The sequence below is a fragment of the Ailuropoda melanoleuca genome, chromosome 2 (genome assembly GCF_002007445.2).
Source record: "Ailuropoda melanoleuca isolate Jingjing chromosome 2, ASM200744v2, whole genome shotgun sequence".
In the NCBI taxonomy this organism is placed as follows: domain Eukaryota; kingdom Metazoa; phylum Chordata; class Mammalia; order Carnivora; family Ursidae; genus Ailuropoda; species Ailuropoda melanoleuca.
In genome coordinates, this window is record NC_048219.1 from 44,965,806 (window position 1) to 44,990,805 (window position 25,000).

Here is a 25,000-nt window from a genome sequence, read left to right on the forward strand (position 1 = left end):
ACTGCCTCATAATCCAGCTTCTGCCGCTGCTCAGTTCTGCTTCATCACATATCCTACATGTGTAAATCTTGAACTCTTCCTAACTTCCTGCATGCTAATCCCATCTCAGAGGGGGCTTCTCGGTGAGGTCAAGCAGTTGGGTGGGTGGATACCTAGGTGAATCATAGATAGAAATGCAGACTCACAGACATGCATAGATACTGCATTTGTTCTTGGCAAAAAGTCAGAGAAGTGATACATGCATGAGTAGGTTGGTTGACAAAGAAGTCTGGCATCTGCCTAGAGTACAAGGTAAATAACCACAAGTGAACAAAATGGACAAACCTCCATGACACTTGGAAATCACCTAAAAATCCCAGACATAAACTATACGGAAGCTTTTTTTTTTTTTTAAGATTTTATTTATTTATGAGAGAGAGTGAGTGAGCGAGCATGGGCATGGGGGCAGGAGCAGATGGACAAGACGACTCCTCATTGAATGGGAACCTGTTGCAGGGCTCAATCCCAGGACCCTGAGATCATGACCTGAGCTGAAGGCAGACCCTTCACTGACTGAGCCACCCAGGCGCCTCATAAACTGTTACTTCTTATTCACACAGGAATATATTTAATTTTTTCATGTTACTTTATGGTTGAGCTCCAATTTTCATCCAGCTGATAAAAGAATTGATCTTGCTAATGGAGAGGCAACAATTAAGGCCTCTAGAGCCAGCTGCCAGCCTCAAGATTGTGACCTGAGTCGAAACCGAGTTGGATGCTTAAAGCCTGTGCCACCATTTATTCATCTTAAAAGTGGGAGTTTAGGGACGCTTGGATGACTCAGTTGGTTAAGTGCCTGCCTTCAGCTCAGGTCACAACCTCCAGGTCCTGGGATGGAGCTCCATATCAGGCTCCTTGCTCAGTAGGGAGTCTGCTTCTCTCTCTCTGTCCCTCTGCCCCTCCCCCCTGCTGGTTCTCTCTCCCTCTCTCAAATAAATAAAATCTTTAAAAAAACAAAACAAAACAAAACCCCCAAACTGGGAATTTATACCCTTTAACCACCTTCACTTATTTTCCCCACTCCCTATTCTCCACCCCTAGAAACCCCCTTTCTATTTTATTTCTGTGAGGTTTTAAGATTTCACATAAAAGTGACATACAGTATTTCTCTTTCTCTGGCTTATATCATTTAGCATAATACCCTCAAGGTCTGTCTATGTTGTTGCAAATGACAGGATCTCCTTCTTTTATAAGGCTAATATCCCATTGTGTGTATATATAAAACAAAAATTTTAAAAAAAGATTTATTTATTTTAGAGAGGGAGAGAGAGAACACTGTGTGTCCACAAGTAGGGGGAGGGGCAGAGGGAGAGAAAGTTCAAGCAGACTCCCTGCTGAGCACAGAGCCAGATGTGGACCTTGATCTCACAACCCATGAGATCATGACCTGGGCTGAAACCAAGAGTCAAAGGCTTAACTGACTGAGCCACCCAGGTGCCCCAATAGACCATGATTTTTTTTAATCCATTCACCCATTAATGGATACTTAGAATATTTCCAAATCTTGGCTATTGTAAATAATGTTGCAGTAAACACTAAGGTGCAGATACCTTTTTGAGATAGTGACTTTATGTCTTTCAGATATGTAACCAGAAGTGAGATTGCTGGATCATATGGTAGTTGTATTTGTAGTTTTTTGAGGAACCCCCACACCATTTTCTGTAGTGGCTGTGACAATACACATTCCTATGAACAATGTATAAAGGTACTCTTGTCTCCACATCCACACTAACACTTATCTCTTGTCTTTTGGTAATAGCCCTTTTAAAAGGTGTGAGGCGTATCTCGTAGTGGTTTTGATTTGTATTTCTATGAGGATTAGTGATGTTGAGCGTTTTTTTTCAAGGACCAGTTGGTCACTTGACTGTTTTTTTGGAAAAAATTGGGTCCTTTGGCCACTTTTAAATTGAATTATTTGATTCTTAGCTACAGAGTTGATACCTTCTGTATCTTGGATATTAACCCCTTATCAGACACTTGGCTTGAAAGTATTTTCTTCCATCTCATAGGATGCCTTTTCGTTTTGTTTATCATTTCTTTTGCTGTGCAGAAAATTTTTAGTTTGATATAGTCCCACATATTTACTTTTGATTTTGTTGCTTATGCTTTAGGTATCATATCCATAAAATCATGGCCAAGATCAATGAAAAGGAGCTCCTCCCTCTGTTTTCTCCTAGGAGTTTTATGGTTTCAGGTCTTAAATTTAAGTCCTTAACCTATTTTTAATTAATTTTTACAAGTGGTTTAAGATAGTGATCCGGTCATTCTTTTGTATGTGAATGTCCAGTTTCCCCAACACCATTTATTAAAGAGATTATCCTTTACCTGTTGAATATTCTTGGCTCCTTTCTCAAATATTAGTTGGCAATACATGCAAAGGTTTTTTCTGGGCTCTTGATTCTGTTCCATTGGTTTATATATCTGCTTTGGTGTCAGTACCAAACTGTTTTCGTTACTATGGCTTTGTACTATAGTTTGAAGTCAGGAGGTGCAATCCCTCCACCTTTGTACTTTCTCAGAATTTTTGTCCAGTTAGGGTCCTATGTGGTTTCATATGAATTTTAGCATTTTTTTCTATTTCTGTAAAAAATGCCATTGGAATCTTGATAGAGATTGCATTAAATCTACACATTGAGGAGTATGGATATTTTAACAATATCATTCTTCCAACCCATGAACATGGATATCTTTCCACTTATTTGTATCTTCTTCAATTTCCTTCATTAATATCACAGTTGCCATTGCACAGATCTTTCACTTCCTTGGTTAAATTTATCTCCAAGTATTTTACTGTTTTTAATTCATTGTAAATGGGATTATTTTCTCTATTTCTCCTCTAAACACCTCATTGTTGGTGTATGGAAATGTAACTGACTTTTTGTATGTTGACTTTATATCCTGCAACCTTGTAGAATATGCTTAGTAGTTCTAACAGTTTTTTGGTGGCATCTTTAGAATTTTTTTGTATATAAGATGTCCCCTGGAAAACGACTGTTTTACTTCCTTCTTTCTGATTTGAAAGACTTATCTCTTTTTCTTGTCTGATTGTTCTTTCTAGGACTTCCAGTACTGTGTTTAATTGGAGTGGTGAGACTGGAGAACCTGTATTTTTCCTGATCTTTGAGGGAACATTTTCATACTTTTACCATTGAGTGCGGCGATGTTAGCTATGGGCTAGTCATGTATGTTTTTATTACATTGAGAGTTTTTATCATGAAGGGATGGTAAATTTTGTCCAGTAATATTTCTGCATCTATTGAAATAATCATGTGGTTTATATCTTTTATTCTATTCATGTGGTGTATCACATTTATTGTTTTGCATATGTTGACCCATCCTTACAGCCTAAGGTTGAAACCCACTTGATCATGGTATATGATCCCTCTACTGTTGTTGAATTCAGTTTGATATTATTTTGTTGAGAATTTTTGCATCTATAGTCATCAGGTGTATCAGCTTATATATAGCTCTCTCTTTTTGTTTTTTCTAATCTGTCTTTGTTATCAGGGTAATGCCAGCCTCATAAAATGAGTTTGGGATGCTCCCTCCTATTCAGTTTTTTGAAATTGTTTAAGAAAGATTGGCATTGATCTTTATTTTATTTTTTCCTTGTAGGATCTTTTTTTTTTATAATAATTTTTTATTATGTTATGTTAGTCACCATATAGTATATCCTTAGTTTTTGATGTAATGTTCCATGATTCATTATTTGCGTTTAACACCCAGTGCACCATGCAATACGTGCCCTCCTTAATACCCATCACCAGCCTATTGGCATTAATCTTTTAAATGTTTGGTAGAATTCACAAGTGAAACTATGTGGTCCTGGGTGTTTTTCATTTGTTTGTTTGTTTGTTTTTGTTTTGTTAGGAGGTTTCTGATTACTGATTCAATCTCCTACTCATTATTGGTCTATGCAGATTTTCAATTTATTTCTGACTCAGTCTTGGTAAACTGTATGTTTCTAGGAATTTACCCATTTCTTGTAGGTTGTCCAAGTTTTTGGCATGTAGTAGTTCATAGTAGTCTCATGATTCTTTGTATTTCTATGGTATCAGTTTTAATGTCTCCTTTTCCATTTATGATTTTGTTTATTAAGGTCCTCTCCCTTTTTGTGTTTAGTCAGCTAAAAATTTGTCTATTTTGTTTACCTCTTCAAAGAACCAAATGTCGGTTTTGTTAATCTTTTCTATTGTTTTCCTATTCTCTATTTATTTCTGCTCTAATCTTTATTATTTCCTTTATTGTGCTAACTTTGGGCTTTATTTGTTCTTTCTCTATTCCTTGAAGTATAAAGTTAGGTTGCTTATTTGAGATTTTTCACTTTTCCTCATGTGTGCATTTGTTACTATGATCTTCCCTCTTAAGACTACTTTTGTTGCATTCCATAAATTTTGATATGTTGTGTTCCCATTTTTGTTTTTTTCAACATTTTTTAAATTGTCTTTTTTTTTCTTTTTCTTCAATACCTTGCTTGTTCAGGTGTTTTTAAATTCTGATATTCTTTCCCTATCAAAAAGGGAGCTAATGTCCCCTTCCCTTGAAAATGGGCCATGCTTTGGGACAGCCTAGAGGAACAGAATGTGGTAGAAATGACACCGTTGTTTCTATGTTAGCAAAGGGCATGCAGATTTTCCTGGTATCTCGTTGAATATTAGCTCTGGGTGTTCCTTCAATCATTGTGAAAGAAGTCCGATTACCATGTGACTATCTCATGGAAAGACTAAAGAGAGGGAAAGAGACAGAAATGCCAGAGGAGGCTTACCTGTTCCAATTCCTCTTGGAACATTCCTAGCCCAGGTGCCAGACAAATAAGCAACTGAAGAAGCTTCAGGATGACCCCATGAGAGAACCAAAGCAAGAATTGCAAAGCCAGTCATTCCTGTCTTGAGGAAATCATGCTTCATATTTTAAGCCACTCTACTATGGTGATTACTGCAAAGCATAAGATAACTACAATAGACACTACTCTTTCTACATTCTAAATTAATTAGTTGATTATCTTTTTAAATAAGGGAATGAATACAAGAATCAAAACTCCTCTAACAGATATCAGTCAAAAATATTTTTCATTTTTTTAAATATTAAAGATACTGTTAAATATCTTAAACTTCTTCAAAGCAGCAATTAAATACAATCCTCCTTGTTGCCTGAACTACTACTACCATGGAGATTCTTTATCTATTTAAGAAGTCTGAACAGGAGAGGACTTTCAACACTCGGCACATTTACACACACTACACACCCCACCTCACCCTAACCCACTCCTGCTTTTTGGTGGGCAAAAAAGGAAACGGTTTTCCATTATTAAGATCGATGGCCACTGCTTGGTCAATTCTTTGCAGGGGTAAGGTGTTCTATTTTTACTTAAAATTGATCAATTAAAACAGGAATCACCTCAAGTCACAAATTTTATTTGGGGTCATGAGAAACTCACTACCTAGTCTCTGATAGAATTATTACAAAGTAGTGATATGCATAATATTTTAAGATAGAAAGACATTATAAGTGTTTTCTAGTATGGTCTGTTCTTTCATATTCTTCATTGTTGTAACTCATGAAAATTAACTTTTTGGAATAAAATAGTCTGTGATTCCAATGAAGCAGGAACACTACTGACAATTTATGAAACCTGTTCTTTCTCTGAGGGTGGAGGAACACACACCTGGCTAATGGCCAAGAATCTTGGTGTGCAAGCTCAGAATTTCCCAAGGGGGGCTCGGCTCAATAAAAGTTTCTATCTTCTAATGGAAATGTATATAGATTTTTAGATGCTAGGATAAGCATTTGAAATTATACATTATATCGATACTTTCTACAGCAATTTATAAAGCAAATGGACCTATTTATTCCTGGATAGGAAAGGCTAAACTATTGGCATATTTTCTTCCCAAATATTTCTTTGCATATATATTCTCAAAGTACTTTAGAAAGAGGCTGTTTTAATGAATGTACTATGCTTGATTGGTTGTTCCTTTAAACAGTAGGGGTTGGAAAGTGAAGGATTTATTAAGGGATTGCTATCTTAGTTTTAAACTGTAAGGCTTGTTTTTATTGTAGGTAAGCACATCTTTATAAATGAATTCAAAAGTACAATTCTCTCAGGTATTCGAAGGCAGATACTAATGCTCTGAAGTCTCTACTGAGACTTGTTTTGTCACCTGTGGAAAACTAATTCTGAATAAGTAGCACCGAGATTAGTCATTCTGGCCTCTACTGAATTGTAGTTGTTCAAGCTTCACTAGAACCTTCCCCATCTTCTAGCACCTGAGAATTGTACATCTCACCTGTGACCAAAACTTGAAACTGAACCAATAGAACTGACATGCCCAGAATGGAAATACTGATGTTCACATTTGAGGGGGAGGACTCTCAGAGGAGGTCCAAGTTAATATGACAACTCCACTGAAGCAAATCATCACAAAAGGAAAGAGACTCTAACATATGAAAGCTGTTTTGCATCATTATGCAGAATTTCTAGAAGAGAATAATAATAAGTTTCTTTATAACAAAGGATACTTTTTCCCTCAGCATTTCTTTGATTTAGCTAAAGAACCATGGTGAGGGCTCTGAAACTCCAATGGTTTTATGTCCACTCAGAAATCCTAGTATCCAGGTACATTGAAGCCTCCAAAGGGGAAAGGGAATCAGTAGGAGCATTCCATTCAAAACTGTATCAGGTTATAATATGCCTTGTGACTAAGAGTCAAGGTAGCAACTAAACACTCACACCCACTTAGACAAACATACATAGAAGGAATAGATCTTTTAATATTAAATTTTCCCCTCTTTAGAAACAGAATTTTCATTTTCTTAAATTAAATGGAGTTTTCTATATCTTGCCCTCCTACTTTGTAGTTTCTCAATTTATTTGTTAAAGCCTTGGACCCGACATGTTGTCAAATTAATTGTATCATGATCAAAAGTTAAATGACTTTAGGAGACAGTATTATCTGGGGGGGGGGGAATGTTAAAAAAAAAGGTCCAAGCTTTCTTTGGAATGCAGAGGAAATGAAATATCATTGGTCCTTACTTCATTCACCTCTCTATCATTCTTGAATATGTGTGTGTGTGTGTGTGTGTGTTTGTATTTATATGTCTCTAATTTTTTTTTCTCCATAGAAAGTTTTGGCTCAGGGATAGGCATTAAAAATAGTTTTGTTTCTTTTATATGTAAATATGTGAAGACCCATTTGGAGTCCGGGAAGGACAGTATCATGCTTCTATACTAAGGAGAAGGCAGCCATTAATACCCATAATAATGTAATACACCAAGAAAGAGGTGAAATGAAGGTATATGCCATTTAAATAGAAGTTTTGGGAATATAACCTAGTTCTTGAACTTCAATTTATATTTCATTAAGTGGCTTTGATTTTCTAAAGCTGAGAGGATGGACCATAAAAAATGGTCTATGTCTCTACCCAGGTTCCTTTGTCTTTATGGTTACTGTAAAATTTCTCCAAAAGCATTTTGGTAGAATATTTCTTATACTTCCAATAGATTCTTCAGCTGCTTTAAAAAATTGATTAATTTTTTTAGTCATAGTAAAGAAATATATTATCAAAACTATGGTTACACTGAAAGTATTTTGACTCCTCTGAATAAAGAATAATATATAAGTGTTGGACACCACACCTGTAATCTTATACTTCAGTGATTTTAATATAATTAATAATAGATATGTAATTTCAACTTTCAACTCCAGTAAGAGATAGATTTGTCTCTGCACTTAGAATTTAGATTTATGTCTTTAGCTCATTCAGGAGAGTTCCCATGTAGGAGTATGTCAGTCATCAAAATGTTCAGATTTGTTTGTGACTACTTGAATCTTTTTTTCCACTAGAAGTGTTTATATTCTTGGTTGGACATAGTTCCAGAGAGATTCTGGGTACAAAATGATTGAGAGACAGTTCAGTTTAATACAAAAAAATAAACATTTTTCCTTAACTCTGTGAGATGATCATTATCTCCATAAGAAGTAGTTCTCGAAGTGGTCTCCAGAGTGGTACAGTGACATTAGTTATTGAAATAACAATTCTAAAAAAAAAAAAAAAATTCTGGACCTTATGAAGAAATACGAATTCAGAAGCCCTGGGGGTGGGACCCAGCAATCTGTTTTAATGAGCTCATCAGATGATGCTGATGTATGGTCGAGTCTGGGAGTCACTGGCTATAAGAATAAAATGAATAGGATCGAAAACAATATATATAAAAGGCCAGACAGACTTGATGACCCAATATTTAGGGCAATAATACAGTAAAGGTAGTGTAGGGGACATAAAGGCACCATCACATGTGCCATGTTAACTAACTTTAGGTATTTTGATGGCATAATAGTTTATAAATTTGTAGCACATGGAAGTAATCAAATTACTTTCAGATATCTCATCATATTGGTTTCTTGTAATAAATAACCTTCTGAGTTAGATAGAGGAAACAGAAACTTGATCCTAATCTATAAGTAAGAAACTCAAAACTTTGTTGAAGGCCACCCAGTAGGAGACGTTTTAGAACTCCTCTTTCTTTCCCTCTGGGGCTTCTTGTAACACCACATTACAAGAAGACCCTTATGAAAAGAGACTGATTAAAATATAGTACACTATAATCATCCTACATCAATAATATTACCAAGTTTTGGTTCTTATATTAAGTGATGTATTAAAGTATATCAGAGGAAATATCTTCGTTTGTTAGAACTTTCATGATCTGCATGTTGTGATTTATTGAGAAAAATTTAATCTCTTATATGCCCTTTAAAGTTCATTTATTGTATTACCGAGGTATTGTTATATCGTAAAATTTTTAACTAAATACAGATATATCAGGAAAGTTTTAGTCTTTAGGTTAGTTCCTGTCTCACACTAAAACTGTTGTCAAGTCCTCAATATCTTATCCACTCTTGAGGCATTTTTGAGTGTTTGCTTTGTGGCATGTCTTCTTCTAGGCATGAGGAAAATAAATACTATAAGTCTGGCGCTCCAGGAGCTTCTTTTATCTAGAAACAAAACAAGACCCAGGAAAGGGTAAGTAACCATCACATGGCCTACAGGATAGTAGTAGCCTCCTCAGCTTTCTCCCTGCATATATTCTTTTCCCTGCTCAGCAGACAATGAACCTTTTCAAACATAAATGATATTTTATCATTTCTCTGTCTAAAACTCTCCAGAAGGTTCTCATTACATTGAAAGAATAAAATACTAAGTATTTTCCATAAGATACAAAGTTCTGCATTACCTGATTCCTATGAACTCTTCTGACTTACTGTGATTTAACTATCTATTGTTCCTTCAGTATGCTAAGTATATACCTAACCTAGGTCCTTTGTTCCAGCTGATCATTTGGTCTGGAACACTTTTGCCCTAAAGATTGGCAAAGCTCATTATTTTATTTCAGTCTCATCTATATTCAAATGTTACCTCTTTAGAAAGTCCTTCTTTGACTGACAACTTTATGTAAAATAGTCCCACATACTCCCAATCTAGTTCCTTTCAAATCCCTCATCTTGCCAGATTTCTTGGTCAAAGGGTTAGAACCCTATATACCTGACAGTATATCATATATTATGTATAAATTTTATGCTGCTTACTTAACATTTTATATTATAAAGAATGTACCAACTATTAGATATTAATTTTTTTACAATTAGTCTTTTTCACTAGTAGTTGCCTTCCGTAAAGGCAGAGACTTTTGTCATTTTGTTCATCACTTTTGTATATCTTTGAGACTAAGATTTAAAGCTATGAACAAACACCAAATTATGCATTACAAATAATCAGGTGATTTTACAATGGAAAATTTCATTAATGATAAAAAGTAGCACATGGCACAATTATACCCTAAATAACATTACTACCAGGCGTACACAAGATAAATAGATTTGAGGGAGAAAATAAAGACATCCAAAGGTAGCAGTAGAGTTCCACTATCCATTGTAAAATGCAGACTGATCTAGTAAATAGACATAATTAAAACACATGAAAATAAAATTAAAAATATATTTAATATATATTGTGAAAATACATAAATTATATAGTGAAAATATAATAAATTATGTAGAAGTACAAAAGAACAACATGATAAGAGACACCACATAACATGATAAGAGATACCCATTTTTATTTATATTTGTCGATTCCTGGTAAGAAAAAAAATTTTGGAGTAATTACAAATATTCATATTTTTTCATATTCTATAAATGAGCGACAAATTTTTGTTGAACTGTGTATTTAAAAAGCTGGAGTACTTTCTACCTTTTATAAAAAGCCTGTGATGGAATATATGTTTGTGATTTCTTCTAAAGAACAAGTTCACTGAGGTAGTATTTTTTTCTTATTCATCATGAAATCCCCGTAACATATAATAAAATATTTTTAGGTAATAGGTTCCTTATATATAAATGAAAGAATAGCACAAATTTATATTATTATTTCCAAATGACTGAGTTCTTGTTCTTTTTGCTATCTGAGGTCAGCTACTGGTTATCCTTTCCCAGTGGTAAGGCATTTTTCACTCCAATTTAGTGTAAGTCCTTACTCTCTGGTGCTGTGAGCCTGTAGGTAATGTTTTTATTACTCATCAATCATTTTCCTCTTCCTAGTTATACAGGTGTGGGTGTAACCTACAAGATTCTGTACAAGAAAAATGCCCCTTATAAGTAAGGTGCCAATCTTTTGGAACTATTGCACTAGTGAATGATGACCTCTGTAAATGGGGTGGGCAATTAGAAAACCTTCAAAACACATTTGGAAGCAGCATATTATTTTAACTAGGTTCTTACATGTAACCCTAATACCTTGAAAACAAATAAGGAGGTACAGCTTTCCAAAATTCATTCTCCATGAACTGATGTGAATCATTTGATTTTTAAGAAACATAGTACTATTTTCAGTGTTTCTCTTTTGGGTATAGATATAGATGAGAAGTAAACAAAATTGTATTTGGAAATCCTGCCTATATAAATGGGGAATATTAATATCCAGCATCATTATAACTCACAGTGAATAACAAAAGAACAAAAGTTCTACTGGTTTATCTCAAATGGAGGATAACTGGACACATATTTGAAGAGGAACCAGGGAATTCTAAATACTCTAAGGGAGAGGGGATTTTTGTTTCAAACAATTAAATGGACTTGTTTTCTCATGTAGAGGGACTTAAATATTCTTGGTCTTTTTCTGCTCTTAGTCACACTCTTGCATACTTTCAGAAGTATCTTTAAAGATTCAAAGTGGTGATCTAAAATGCTCACATATTTAAAAGTTCAAAGTAGTGATACCAAACACTGGTAATGATATTAATAGGTAACAACAGGAGTTGTACATCCGTGGGTGGACTTCATACACATATTTGTTGACATATGTTAATGTATCCACCATTGTTGAAATTTAGATAGGGACTCTCTCTTTGATTTAAATTTCTATTATGTAGCACATAAAATTATTTCTTTTCTTTCAACCCTGTGAATTAACACATAATAAGCCAAAGAAATATAGTGTGTAGCAGCAAAGGAATTGGATAAGTAATATTGGTCTTTGAGGGAAATTAAAACCATTTTATCATCTACTTGATATATAATTTTCAGGAAGATTCATCAATATCATCTTTATGGTTTGTGGCATGTAAACATAATGACTCGTTTGACAATGATTGCTATTAACAGTGAAAATAGTCTCCATTATTGAATGTGTCCTATGTACTTGTCATTGCACTAGGCATATTTTATATGTTATTTGACTATACCTTACCGTATCACTATGAGATAATTAATAGCATCCCTATTTTACCAATGATATTTCACTGGGGTTTTACCAATTTTACTGGGGCTCCAAGGGGTAAGTTAATATCCTAAAAATAAGATACTTAGAGAAAGGAGAAGCAAGAAGTTAAAACCTGACATATCTGACTTTAAATCTCCTGCTTTTTTCACATTGTCAAACTAAGGACTCTCAAACTGTTTCTTATTTGGTGAGTATTTTCTCTGTTCTCTTCATGTTTCACTGAGTGATTACCGGTACCTTAAAAATACAAAGAACTTCCTTGTTTGTCATTGGAGACAATAAGGAAAGACAGTAAACCTATGGCTCTATGTAGTCACTTTGCAAGAGGATGGGAATGAGTAACAGCAGAACTCCATGGAAGCAAATGGACAATGGCAGCTGAAAGAAACGAAGCTGTTGAACATCTTGTTCTTACAGAATTGGTGGAGTTAGTTTAGGGCTGAGCAAGAGCTGACTGAATGAGAAATTTAACAGGTCAGACTGTCCCTAAACTCTACTATGTAGTCAGTTGAGCTGGAAGTTGCACCTAAGGCACCTAGAAATTTTGTTGTACTTGGATGTAGAGTCAAAGAACTATAAAAAAAAATTGATATGTTTGATGACTAGAGCTGATGGAGCAAAACTGTGAAATACTCAAGTTTTATGGATAAAATATCTCAACAATGTCTTGAAGCATATGCTGTTGAAATCTACCCCATTGCCCTTTCCCCACCTGAATTTCCCAAGGCTACGGTAGTTTCCTGCATTCTGAAAAATTCCCATCTCAAGCACCTGTATCTCTTCTACCAGAAGATATTAAGGAAGTTGCCCAGCCACAAGCCAGGTATAACCTAGAAGTAGAGAAGATTTTCCATCCCCAGGAACAACTGTCACCCACTGGGGAGTAGTAGTCAATGGATAAAATTCTTTAGCTAACCTGTTGTTCAGCTGTCTTGCGTAGTGATTCTGTTTCAAGTTTCACATAGTTTCTCTGTTCTCAGTGGGATTGAGCTGCAGTAACTCATGGCTATAACGCCCTCAGTAGTGAACACCTTTCATTTTTTTTTTTTTCCCCGCTTTGCTGTGTCACTTTCCCACTTCTTTCTGGAATCATATCCCAAATAAACTACATGCTTGAAGTTCTTTTTTTTTTTTAAAGATTTTATTTATTTATTTGAGAGACGGAGCAAATGAGAGAGCAAACATGAGGAGCAGGGGAGGGACAAGCAGAGAGAGAGGAGGAAGCTGACTCCCTGCTGAGCAAGGAGCCAGATGCGGGGCTGGATCCCTGAACTCTGGGGTCATGACCTAACCTAAGGCAAGAGAATTAACTGACTGAGCCACTTAGGGGGCCCCTACATGCTTGAAGTTCTTTCCTTAGGGTCTCCTCTTTGTGAACCCAGTCAAGATTATTCTCTAAAGAATGCCCCCACCTTTAAAGCTATTTTGTATACATTTATCTCATTTTCTTTTTCTTTCTTTCTTTTTTTTTTTTTAAATTATGTTTTGTTAGCTAGCAGAATGCCCTTTAAAAAGTAGGGAAATTCTCTCATGAAAGTGCTTTTCACATTATCACTTTGATGCTATTAATTGTTTAAATTTGTTCTTCCCATAGACTACAAACTCTGCATGGGTAGGTAAAGCATCTGTTTTCTTTTCCTCTCTTCTCGCCTCTTCCCCTTTTCTCCTCCTGTAAATATTTTCCACTTGCCCCTAGTATGGTAGCTGACACACTGTGGGTGCTTAGTAAATAATTTATGATTGACTGAAGTTTCCACCAACTTACGTGTGGTTGGTGTTACTGGATTATTTTATAAAAGTAGTTATGTACTTTGCTTATGGTCACATTGACAATTGATGGAGACCAGTTTCTAATTCAGGTCTGTCTACCTAAAACCCACACCTTTTCCACTAAGTGTCACTCTCCAACAGCCTAGATGAGGGAGAAAATTGTCATGCTCTTAGTCCCTGTTTGAGATTCTAGTTTACTGGCTATCAAAGAAAAGAATGATCAAACCTAAAAACTTTTAGATCTTGTAAATCTCAATAGTACTTTGTATGTACATGGAACCACTTTAGTCAGAAAATGCTTTTATGTTGTAACTTGTCATCTGTTGCCCATGTGTATGCCCTGGAGATTAGAGAAGAATGTCATGTATACAGTTTAGTATGGATGGTAATAGAACAACAGAATGGATTCACATTTGAGCTATTTCCCAGTCCCGTTTCCTTCCCCTAGAATTACTCTTTTGTATTTGAAGTGGATTTTTGGTAGGAGATGTAGAATTAAATGAGATTAATTTTCTACTCCCATTTTATAAACACCAAGGAGGGACCATCTTTTTGGAAACCAAATATTTGCTATAATGTAATAGATCAGGAGAATTTCAGGATATTTCTATTAAATATTTTAGTTGTTTAGTTTAATTACATATGCTGTAAAGTATTTTATATGCTCATATGTAAGATAGCTTCATCTTCTAATTGCTACTACTAGCCAGACACAAATTTTTTCTAGCAGGAATATATAAACAGACATATATTAAATAAATGCTTTTAGCAATAGATATATATTTATAATATTTAATTTAATTATATAGGCATTTAAAATTATGTATATGTAATTTAGTAACTTAGAAAAGTAACTTAAAAAAGTTACTTTTGTCAGTCTCACAATACACTAATAATTTTTTCAAACCATCACCTGCCCCTTTAGCATTACTGTCATTACCTGCACTTGCATATGTGGGGTCACATTTCCTATCTATTTGTGATACAGTGCTTTTGAACCAATGGGAGTTCTCTCTCAAGTTACAGGATATCCTTTACATAGCATGAGGACAATTTCTGTTATTATCATTTTTTAAATTCTAAGAATGTATAATTGTGATCTTTCAATGTCACTTACGACTTCCTCTGTCCATTTCTAAACTGATCTCTACAAGGCTTCCTTTTTAAAGACGTCTCACACAAACGATAATCAATTTCTCTACAGATACTAAATTTCTAAGTTCCTTTTCCTATTTTTTTCTTTTTATTGTAACTTCTATGAGATCCAGAACTAACATTGATTGTGGTTATTTCTGCCTGTTGTGCCTTTCTCAAACAGAATATTGCTGTTTAGAATACAGTAATTGAGAGAGTGCCCCTTAAATAGAGAATATTTTAAGAGGATAAGGCAAATCTGCTTTTTAAAAAGAAAAATTTTGGTAAAAAGTTCTCCTCATATTTGAGTATATTGACAGATGAGTTTCCTAACTAGAGTGGTCTCTTGGCCCAATTTTCCTGCATTTATAGCGAATGAATCATTTCTCTCTTTTTTTTTTAACAAAAAATTTAAGTGCTTGCATTATTTTCAAATACAGGAATTTCATACCTTTTATTTTTAAAGATGAATTTTACAGATATATTGCTTTATAATGTGTGTCTGTGCATATATATGTATATATGTGTAAATATGTCCTTGTATGTGCATATTTTAGGAGCAGTAGGAGATGTTTGGAATAAATTTTTAAAATGTGTTTAGCTCGAGAATAAGACAGTCTATGAGAGCAGACAAAAATAATAATAATGATAAAGCTAACATAATGGGCTAATGTTTACTTCATGGTAGAAGTAGCTCTAGGTATGATGTATAAATTTTATATTCCATGTTTTAGCAGAGGTGAGCTTACTTGGTAGAGAATAAAATCATATTCCTCTAACTTAGCTCAATCTACTATGTTTTTATTATTCAGTTGTCCTCCTGGAGATAAGGCTTGATCACTTTTGCATTTTAATTATGGCAACCCTCTTTGGGGTAAAGTTGTTGCCAAGAAGAGTAACTAAATGGTGCCCATCAAAACTGTGTGCCATTGAGAGACTTCATTTACAATATTTAGAAGCATGAACGCCACTTACAGTGCAGAGTGGTCACTGATGCCATGGGTGTAGGCTTATCCTATATGGAGGTAGCTCTTCTGTTAATGCCATAATTAATTGTGTACACAGATTAAAAAATTCTAATTCCTTTTGTATACTATAAAAATTAACTTACCAGTAATTGTTTTTGCTTTTTTACTGTTTTCTTGTTTTAATGAATCTCTTGGTCAGCCTGCTCTTTCCAGAAATAAATGAATATACATAATAGTCATAGGGGTCAAATTTTTACAATTCTTGAGCCTGAAGCAAAACAAATTTCCAGACAATATCACAGACAGCAAAGCCATTTTATGCCATTTTATTTCCTCCTGTTTTTCTGTTATCCCCCATCTAGATGAAGAAGAACTGATAAGAATGGTGCCATTCCATGAAAAACCTATTGGATAATGTTCTTTTATTAGCTATGCTTCACTTATTTGGATTCACTCAATAAAAAATTATGACAAAATCTAATCAAAAGAATATTAAAAGGAAATTGTCCCTCTCTTTTCTATAAAATGTAAAACAATTGCTAGTGTGGGTTCTGCAGTGATTTACTGTATCTATCAGTGAATGGGCACACTGAAAAGCAGCTATTTGATGGGTAGAAGTGATAAATATTCATAAATAGTTAATACTAAAACATTTTCTTCTCTTATTCTGCTTTACTTATTTCTACTTGCTGGAGTGGTAGACATATTAAAATATTAATTTTCCGCTTTACTGGAATGATTTCAGAGTCAAGTGCCATTAAAATTTTGAATGTAAATATGAAAAAAGAGGATATGGCTCATTCTAATCCTCTTCATTGGTTTTTTAAACTATTTATGTGCCTTTTTTTTTTTTACAGCTACTATTTCAAAAATTTTAATTGCTTTGGGAGACTTATGCAGAGGCCAGAAAAGGTGTCACAGTTTTGTGAAACATTGTCTGTCACTCAGAAAGCATTTGGATAGTTCTTTACGAAGTGAATTTAAGCTTGTAAAACAAACAGCAGCTTTGGGGAGTCAGGGCAACATGCGATGGTCAAGGCTACATTTCACTGCCAAACAGAGCACTTCTGGGCTCTTCTCTTTGTAAGCTATTGCAAATTTCAATTAGAGGGATAGGCTGAAAAATGCCATGCAGGGCAACTGCATGTGTGTGAAGCTATCGTGCACCCTTAGCAGGCCTAGAGCACCGAGCAAAAGTGGAGTGAAGAGCTCTGATGAAGAGGTTTGTCTTTGTAGCTAGCCGAAGGGGATTATACACTACGGATTATGAATTTAACCTGATGGGAAAGAGATGTCATGATTTCCATCATTTTGTAAAATCCCTTATGATTGTCTTTTTTTCACTGCTGAACCTTAGTTGGTTTGTTGGTTATAATATCCCATTGAATCTATTACAAACCTCATACCCACCCGCTCCACAGAGAGGCACTTATTGGAGTTAAGTGACTATCCTAAGATTATTTTAATAAATGTTATTTAAAAAAATCTGCACTCTTTCCCAATAGTCTTTAAGTTACCAGTTCTAAGACCCATTCCCTCAGTGGCCATGCCAAGTTAGGACCCCAGTATACCATAAAATATATAGCTATTGACCACAAACTGCTTGTGAGGCTTCTGCTGTATTGGAAACAGCCATGCTCTGAACTAAGCCTGACTCTGAAGAAAACAGATGTTGACAGGGCCATTCCCACCCTACATAACGGCTCTCTGTTCTCTTGTCACCCATCTGTGTATCTCAATACAGCCCATGTTCCACTGATACCAAATAGCTAAAACTGGTTGATCCAGTTCTAAGTGCTTTGCATACATTAATTTCATACTTAAAATCTCCTTGTAAGTCATTCTATTTAACAGAGAGGTTAATGTTCCCAATTCCTATAGCTAAATAAGAAACAAAGAATCCACACCCAAGCAGCCTGGCTGCAGCACCCCTGCTTTTAACCACAGCCAATACTGCCCCCCCTTAACCATAGGATAAAGAAAAGTTCCTTCATATAGTTTGTCTTTCTGATATCATAGACCTTTATCTGAGACTTTTTTGCTTCTGATTACCACGTTATCTAGGTTTTAAACTCTAGTCATTTCAGAGGGCCAACAGACACTGACGGTAAGATAGATGATTAGTTGGGATAAAAAAATAGCAAAGGAACTTCATTATGACCATGTAAGACATTCAAAGTTATTTACCCTTTTGGAGGTAATAGCAGTTTCCAAGATCTGGACACAGGAAAAGATACTCAAATTATCTTATTTTAATTAATGAATTAGTTTCTTTTGGATATTGTACCTTACTGCAATGTTAGATATCACTATGACTAATTTTAGGTGTCTATAGCATCAAATTTATGCAATCCTTTGTTAGTTCTTTTACCTGATATAATGTTTGAGATTTCTCTACAGTAGATTACCATATAATATAGAAATTACTACAGTCAATGTTTGAAGTAAAACCTATCTTATGTCTTAAAAATTTTCTTTAAAGAAATTAAAAAAAAATTGTTCTGAGAAACATTAATGTTGTTTACTGCATGTCATAAGATATTGATTTTAGCCATCACTAGTTACAATGTAACCCAATCTGATGTGTGTGATCTAGCTCTAACTAATTCAATATAATTCATCCTAGTTCTAATTAAGTCAATATAGATCCTATTAGCATAGGGATTATAGCTAAAGCTACATTCACATTATAGGCACTCTTACCTCCAGATAGATCAAACTATTTGTACTTCTTTAACATTGCCTATAGTAGTTCTTATCTTTCTTCCTACATAATTTTTCCTCTTCCTGGAATTCTCTTAATTCACTTATTCAGCAAGTTCCTACATATTCTTAAACCTTAAAGTATCAATTTACAATGAGTTCTTCACCCTGCTGTCCAAATTACATCCCCTTCCTTTATGATCTCAATGCACTTTACATCAGCCATATCATTTAACAGGTTAATTGTTGATTTGGTTGTCCTTTATCACGAGAGTGCGTGCTTTAGGACATGAATCATATTTCACTTGGCTCTACACCCATAGTGCCTAGCATATGGCATATTCATATTATGAACAGATGAATGAATGTTAAATTGTAGCACAATAATTAGTAAATGTTTCTTTTTAACTTCTACACTATGTAATAATACAGAATTGTGATAGAATTCTGAGGTGGCCCCCAAGATTGCTGCTCCCTCCTACACACCCCTTGAATAAACTGCTTCTCTTGACTATGGGTGGAACCTGTGGATATGATGAGGTACTCCCAGGATTATATTATAAATATATGACTTCATCCAAGCAAGCTGGAGAGGGATAGGAAGATAGACTCACTCCAGCTGACCCAGATGAAAACAATAGCATTGCTGCAACTGCCTATTTGAGCCAAGTGGTAAGGAAATGCAGATGGCCTGGATGAGTTGAGTGTGATCGTTGGCCAACAGCTAGAAAGAATGTGACTGCAAGGAAATGAATTGTGCTAACAACCAGTGAACTTAGAATAAGACCCTTAATCTGAGAGGAGAATCTGACACCTTGATTTCATTCTGGTCAAACCTAACAGAGGACCCAGCTAATTGGATTCCTGGTACATGAAAACTGTTGAGATAACAAATGTTTTAAGCTATTAAATTTGTGGTCATTTCTATGGAGCAGTAGAAAACTCATGCAAGGCTGAACCCATTTTAATATATTCTTCAAACCCTTGTCAATCACTTAAATATTTAAATTACTTGTCATTAAATTTGTGTATTTCCCACCTACACGCTGCATAGGGTTACTTTCATTGTTTCTGGTTCTATATGTTTACAGTTTACCTCCTAAAATGCTGCGATGAATATAGATGTGGGCTACTTTACAAAAATATTTGTTTACACACTTTTTGGTGTGTGTGTGTATTTTTTGTTCATTTTTGCCTTCTGCTCTAAACAGCAAAAACCCCTTGAGTCCGTAACATCTTTTCATCAAAGTTATTTCCCACTAATAGTAATCTGTTAATATTATATTCCAAAGAGTGCTACTTAGAGATTGATTGACTAATATTTTCCTCCTGCTAAGTTTAGAGTTAACATACCAACTGTGGAAATAAAACAAATGAAATTAGATATAAAAATGCATTTCTAGTACAATCACCTGATATTAAAATGGATTACTAAGATTCAGGACATTTTCTAATTATGTGAAGCAAAATTGCTACTTTTTTAAGTTTGTTTGTTTGTTTGTTTTAAATCTGGAGAAAGGCAATTAAGTGAACGCTATTAATGTGTCCTTAGCTTCGGGAGTTTTCTTTTAGTACTGTAGGAGCACTGCAAAGAATCTACTAATGCTTTAGGAACACATTTTAAGAATGTAATAAATGGAATTAAATTTTTAATAACGTCTATAGTTTTTTATATGCTTTATATGATCTTATAAAAAGGTAATATGTGGAAATAATTTGCTGGTCTGAAATTCAGAAAACCTTCAGGAAAGAGCATAGATAGCATAGTGTTTATGAACATGTCTTGCTGTAATAAATAATTGTGTTAAATTTCAATTCTACCAATCAGTTGTGTGATTTGGGTTAGATATTTCACTTTTCAAGCCTTATGTTTCTCTAACAAATGGCTATAATTAATATCTATATAAAAGAGGTCTACAAGTAAATGACTTCTTAAATAATTACTTTGCAAATGTCATCAATTTATTTCATACATATCATCTTGTGTTTCTGTATTATAGCCATTTATACTTTACTTCTCATATTTGTAAGAGAAAAATACAATCCAGCATTTATTCCTCTCTATTATTATTAGATAATATCTGGAGAGAATTTAGAAATACTATGAACTGCTCTCAGAATAATGATTATTGCATTATTCTTAATTAGAAAATTTAAATATGTCTAAATAGTATATATACAGTTTGGTATATATAATACTTTTATTTGCTTGTTTAGAAAATGAATAAAAATTAGATACAGTAACTTAAATCGTGTATTTTTGGAATAAAGTAAAATTGAGGATAGATAATAACTATAATTGGCACAAAAATGGAATTTCAGTGGCTTTCAAAAATTTTCAAAATTTACTCACCAAAAGAAACCTAAGTTAATCAAGTATATACTTACATATATGCAAAAGAAACAAAAGTTATATGAAATAATACTTAATATTTTTGGCAGACTAAAAATGCCCACTAATTTTTAAGCTAACCTCTTAGAATTCTATTCATAAAGAAGTGAGGTCTGTGTCCCTTTTTCTTGGAGTTTGGCTCTGTAACTGCTTTTACCAATGGAATACGATGATGTGATATTATGCCCCTTTTCTGGCCCAGGAAATCTGACCAGTTTGCTAAGCCATTCCAATCACCAGTCATTTGAAGCATCCCAGCTAAGACCCCAGATTACTTGGAGCAGAAACAGTTTTTCTCCATCTTTTGTTAGAATTCTGCCTCACAGAACCAAGAAAACACTAATGATTAGGTTTTTTTAATTACTAAGTTTTAGAGTAGTTATACCCCACTTGATAATCAAAGTGCTGTTTACATTCAATTAATCTTGAAAAAATGGGTCTTGAACTACTATATAGAATTTATGACCCCCTGAAGGATTTTAACCTATAGTATGAACACTGCCTTGGACTTCCCAGTAAGCAAAGCAAAACATGTAACTTAAATATAACTTGAAACTCCTTGCTTCTTTGTAATATTTGTGTGCAGGGGGAAAAAAACCGAAATCATAAATCCTAAATCTAGTATAGTTTAGTTGAAACTTCATAAGGTTTATTGTCAAAAAAACAACAACAAAACAGAAACAAACCAAAACACTTGGCTTGAGTCTGGTCCCTAGTTTTTCACAAAATGCTGTCACCTCTCTGACCTTTAATTTTCTTTTCTGTATCATAAGAATAATAATTCTTACATGGTGCGCCTGGGTGGCTCAGTCGGTTAAGCATCCAACTCTTGATTTCAGCTCAGGTCATGATCTCAGGGTCCTGGGATGGAGCCCGAAGTCAGGCTCCACGCTCAGCAGGGAGTCTACTTGAGGATTCTCTCTCCCTCTGCCCCTCCCCCAACTTGCACACTCTCCCTCTCTCTAAAAATGTTTAAACAAAGCTAGTGCATTTTTACAATTTGCTGTAAACAACAATATCAGAAATAGCCACAGCCTCCAAATATGCCTGTGCTGTTTGAGGAATATATAAATATAGTAATTATGAATGGCTCTATCTTTATTGATAGAAATCTTACGTTCAGTGAAAATTACCTTTATGATTGCTCTCTGACCTCTAGCTGTGGACACAATTTCAGGTAAACAAGACTAAAATCTGAGACAAGCTTGACTTTGGCTTCTGTACATTGGATTTCTTTGCCCATTTTCCTTCTGGTTTACAATTTCTCTTCTCACTTTAAAGTGTTCTATGTGGTTATCTCAGAGGTTTTAAAGCTCTTCTTTCCAACTAGGGAAGTCTTTTAACCCAGCCATTTACACTTGTTAGGAAACTGACCACACCTGGTGTGAATAGCTGCAAAATGTGTTGCTTCCAGGCCATCCCCTTTAACTCTAAAGGTGGAGTGACGTTTTGATTCTTCTATGATTTTCACTATGAGCAAGAAAGAAAAAATACTTTGAAGACTTTGGGTACAGGCATGAACTAAAATTATGCTTGATTTTCTCAGAAGGCTGGCCAGATGGGGGCAGTAGAGGACGGGCAGAATGGAAAGCCTTTGGATGACCCTGCTTCCCGAGGGAGCAGGAGCTCCTTGCTCTTTTGTGCTCACTGGAGGGAACTTTGTGAGAGCTCCTGTTATAGGGAGAGCATGTTCCATTTTCTTCTTTCCAGTTCTGGTACTAGCACAATTAGGACGTTTGCCCATATCTTTTCTTAAGTCCACCTTAGCCTTTCATAGAAAATACATTGTTAAAATTATAAGTATGAGCTTTAAAGTCAGACACACCAGGTTTCAATTTTACCCCCCACTCCTTTACTGATTATTTCCTGATTGACCCCGAATTTCACTTTTACGACACTCAGATTTTTGATTGTAAAATTAAGCTAATGCTAATTATATAGAATCATTTTTTTCAATTAAATGAAATAACATTTATAAGGCGTCTCTCATATAACATGCAGAGGTGCATATTAAATGCCAGTTATCATCCTTATTATTCCATGAGTAATGGAGATCCAGTTCTTTTCCTTTATTCCCTAACTTAGGCAAAGGATTGGAAATAGTATTATTACATACCTATGATAAGGTAAGCACCATTTTTGTGAAGTAAAGTTTATTATTCCAAATCTTTATATGAGGAAATTGAGGTGCAAAGAAATCACATTAGCTAAATAGGTAAATTAGGCCCTTTAAACTATGTGACTTCCACACCCCTGCTCTTCCATACCATGCTGTGTCCTTCCCCCATCTTCTTCCAATATTCGTTTTTAAGACGAGATGTAGTTTGTGCTTTAGAGAACAATTTGCCTGATTCAGAACTGTATATATGGGATGTTTATTATCATTTATTTTCACTTGACACTTAAGAAGGCATCTGTATTCTTCCAGTGATATTTTTACTACTGATAAGAATATTTATTTACTTTTTAATAAAGAATTGAGGTGTTGAATGCAACTGTGTATAACAAAGGGATTCAGGGGAACTAATATTATGTGGTTGTTTTTAAACATTTAAAAAAAATCTATCATTTTAGCTAATATTTTCAGCCCTCTTATAAAATAGGCCCAGTAGATATAATTCAACTTGTAAGAATTAGTTACAGAAAAACAAGACACACTAAAATAGACTAATTCCATCTATGTAAATCCAGACTTACTGAGAGTTAAAGTGAAAATAAGCATTTATTGCATGCTAGTCCTTACACAGGTTAACTTGTATGAATGTCTTAGAGGTACTCTTCCTTGTGAAGGCCACACCAAGCAAGAAAACACTTCTTTCTACATGGGCAATAAGTGGGGATATCCTAATGGCAATCTGCTCCTGTTTCTCAGGTAAAAGGGTCATCCAATTTATTTGCCCAGATTCCCTAAGAACTAAAACTATAAAGGAATTATTTATACAAAATATTTATTGGGGGACATCCTGGAGGAAAATAGGGAGAAAACTGGAGGAGCATAGGAAAATCATGAGTTGCAGTGATGTTTGATCCCTGTTGAAGGACAGGGGAAAGGCAGAAAGTGAAAAAAGTTGTAAACTGCAGTGCGGTTCCAGGAATGTTTGAGCAAATCTGAAAAAGTGAGTTGTAGAGTCGAAGTGTCCTGTTAGACAAGTCCTCTATCTTTCACCAATGGGCCTGCCTTAGTTTCCTTCATATCCTGGTTAGTCATTGGCTGAAAGCAGCCCTTGGAAAGCATAGCCTTGGCTTAAAAAAGGAAACCGATTTCAGAGCTCTGCAGATTGTACTAGCAATGACTTATGCTTCCCATGCTAGGGAATCTGATAGGTAGATTTCATGGTCATCACACTGAGGGTGCCCTGTATGTTGGAAGTCACCCTGTTTTCCTTGCTGCTTATAGTAAAAAGCTTTAGGAAACAAATTGCCATGAGATTTAATCCTAGTTGCCAATTTTCTATCTTTGTGTTGTTGAGCAATTACCTAAGCATTCTATGCCAGTTGATTATAACTGGAGAGGATGTTTTGGCTGCTATTTCTCCATTTCACAGGTGTATATAACGAAATCATAGGGTTGGTTGTGACAATCAAAGAGACAATATTAAGGACTTAACTGTCATTCAACAAGTAAGTAATAAATAGCTATTATTATAATAGAAGCTCTCATAACTGACTTCTTCCATTTTTTCCCAATTACTGTTACCTCTTGCATGCTGAATATTTGAGGCTTTTCTCTAAAACACCCATCCTGCTGTCACAAATTCAGATACGTGAAAACCAAGGATCCTTTCTTTCCAAATATTCTTATGCCATACAATTGGACACTCTGCTAGTATAAAGTTGTTCATTATTCCTAAGAAAAAATCCTGATTTTTATGAAAGTAATGCTTTGGAAGTGTTGAGGAGGAAAAAGTTTTCCTCTTTAATCTAAGCTTCTTTTAACTGGACTAAGAATTGACATAAAAGCAATTGAGAGGAGAAAATCAAATTTAATTTTGTATGTATGGGTGATCCACATAGACATGAGATTCCTAAACAGTCAGACGAAATAGAGGTATATATGTCCTCCTGAACTAAGAAGAAGGAGGTGGAGGTCTAGGACAAAGGGAAGGAAAATGAAAAAGAGTACAAGAAGATGAAAAAGAGTAAACATTTGGTAAACAAATGTTTGCTGGGCCATTCAGAGACAATGGGGCGTAGAGGGGACTTTGATCAAAGAGGC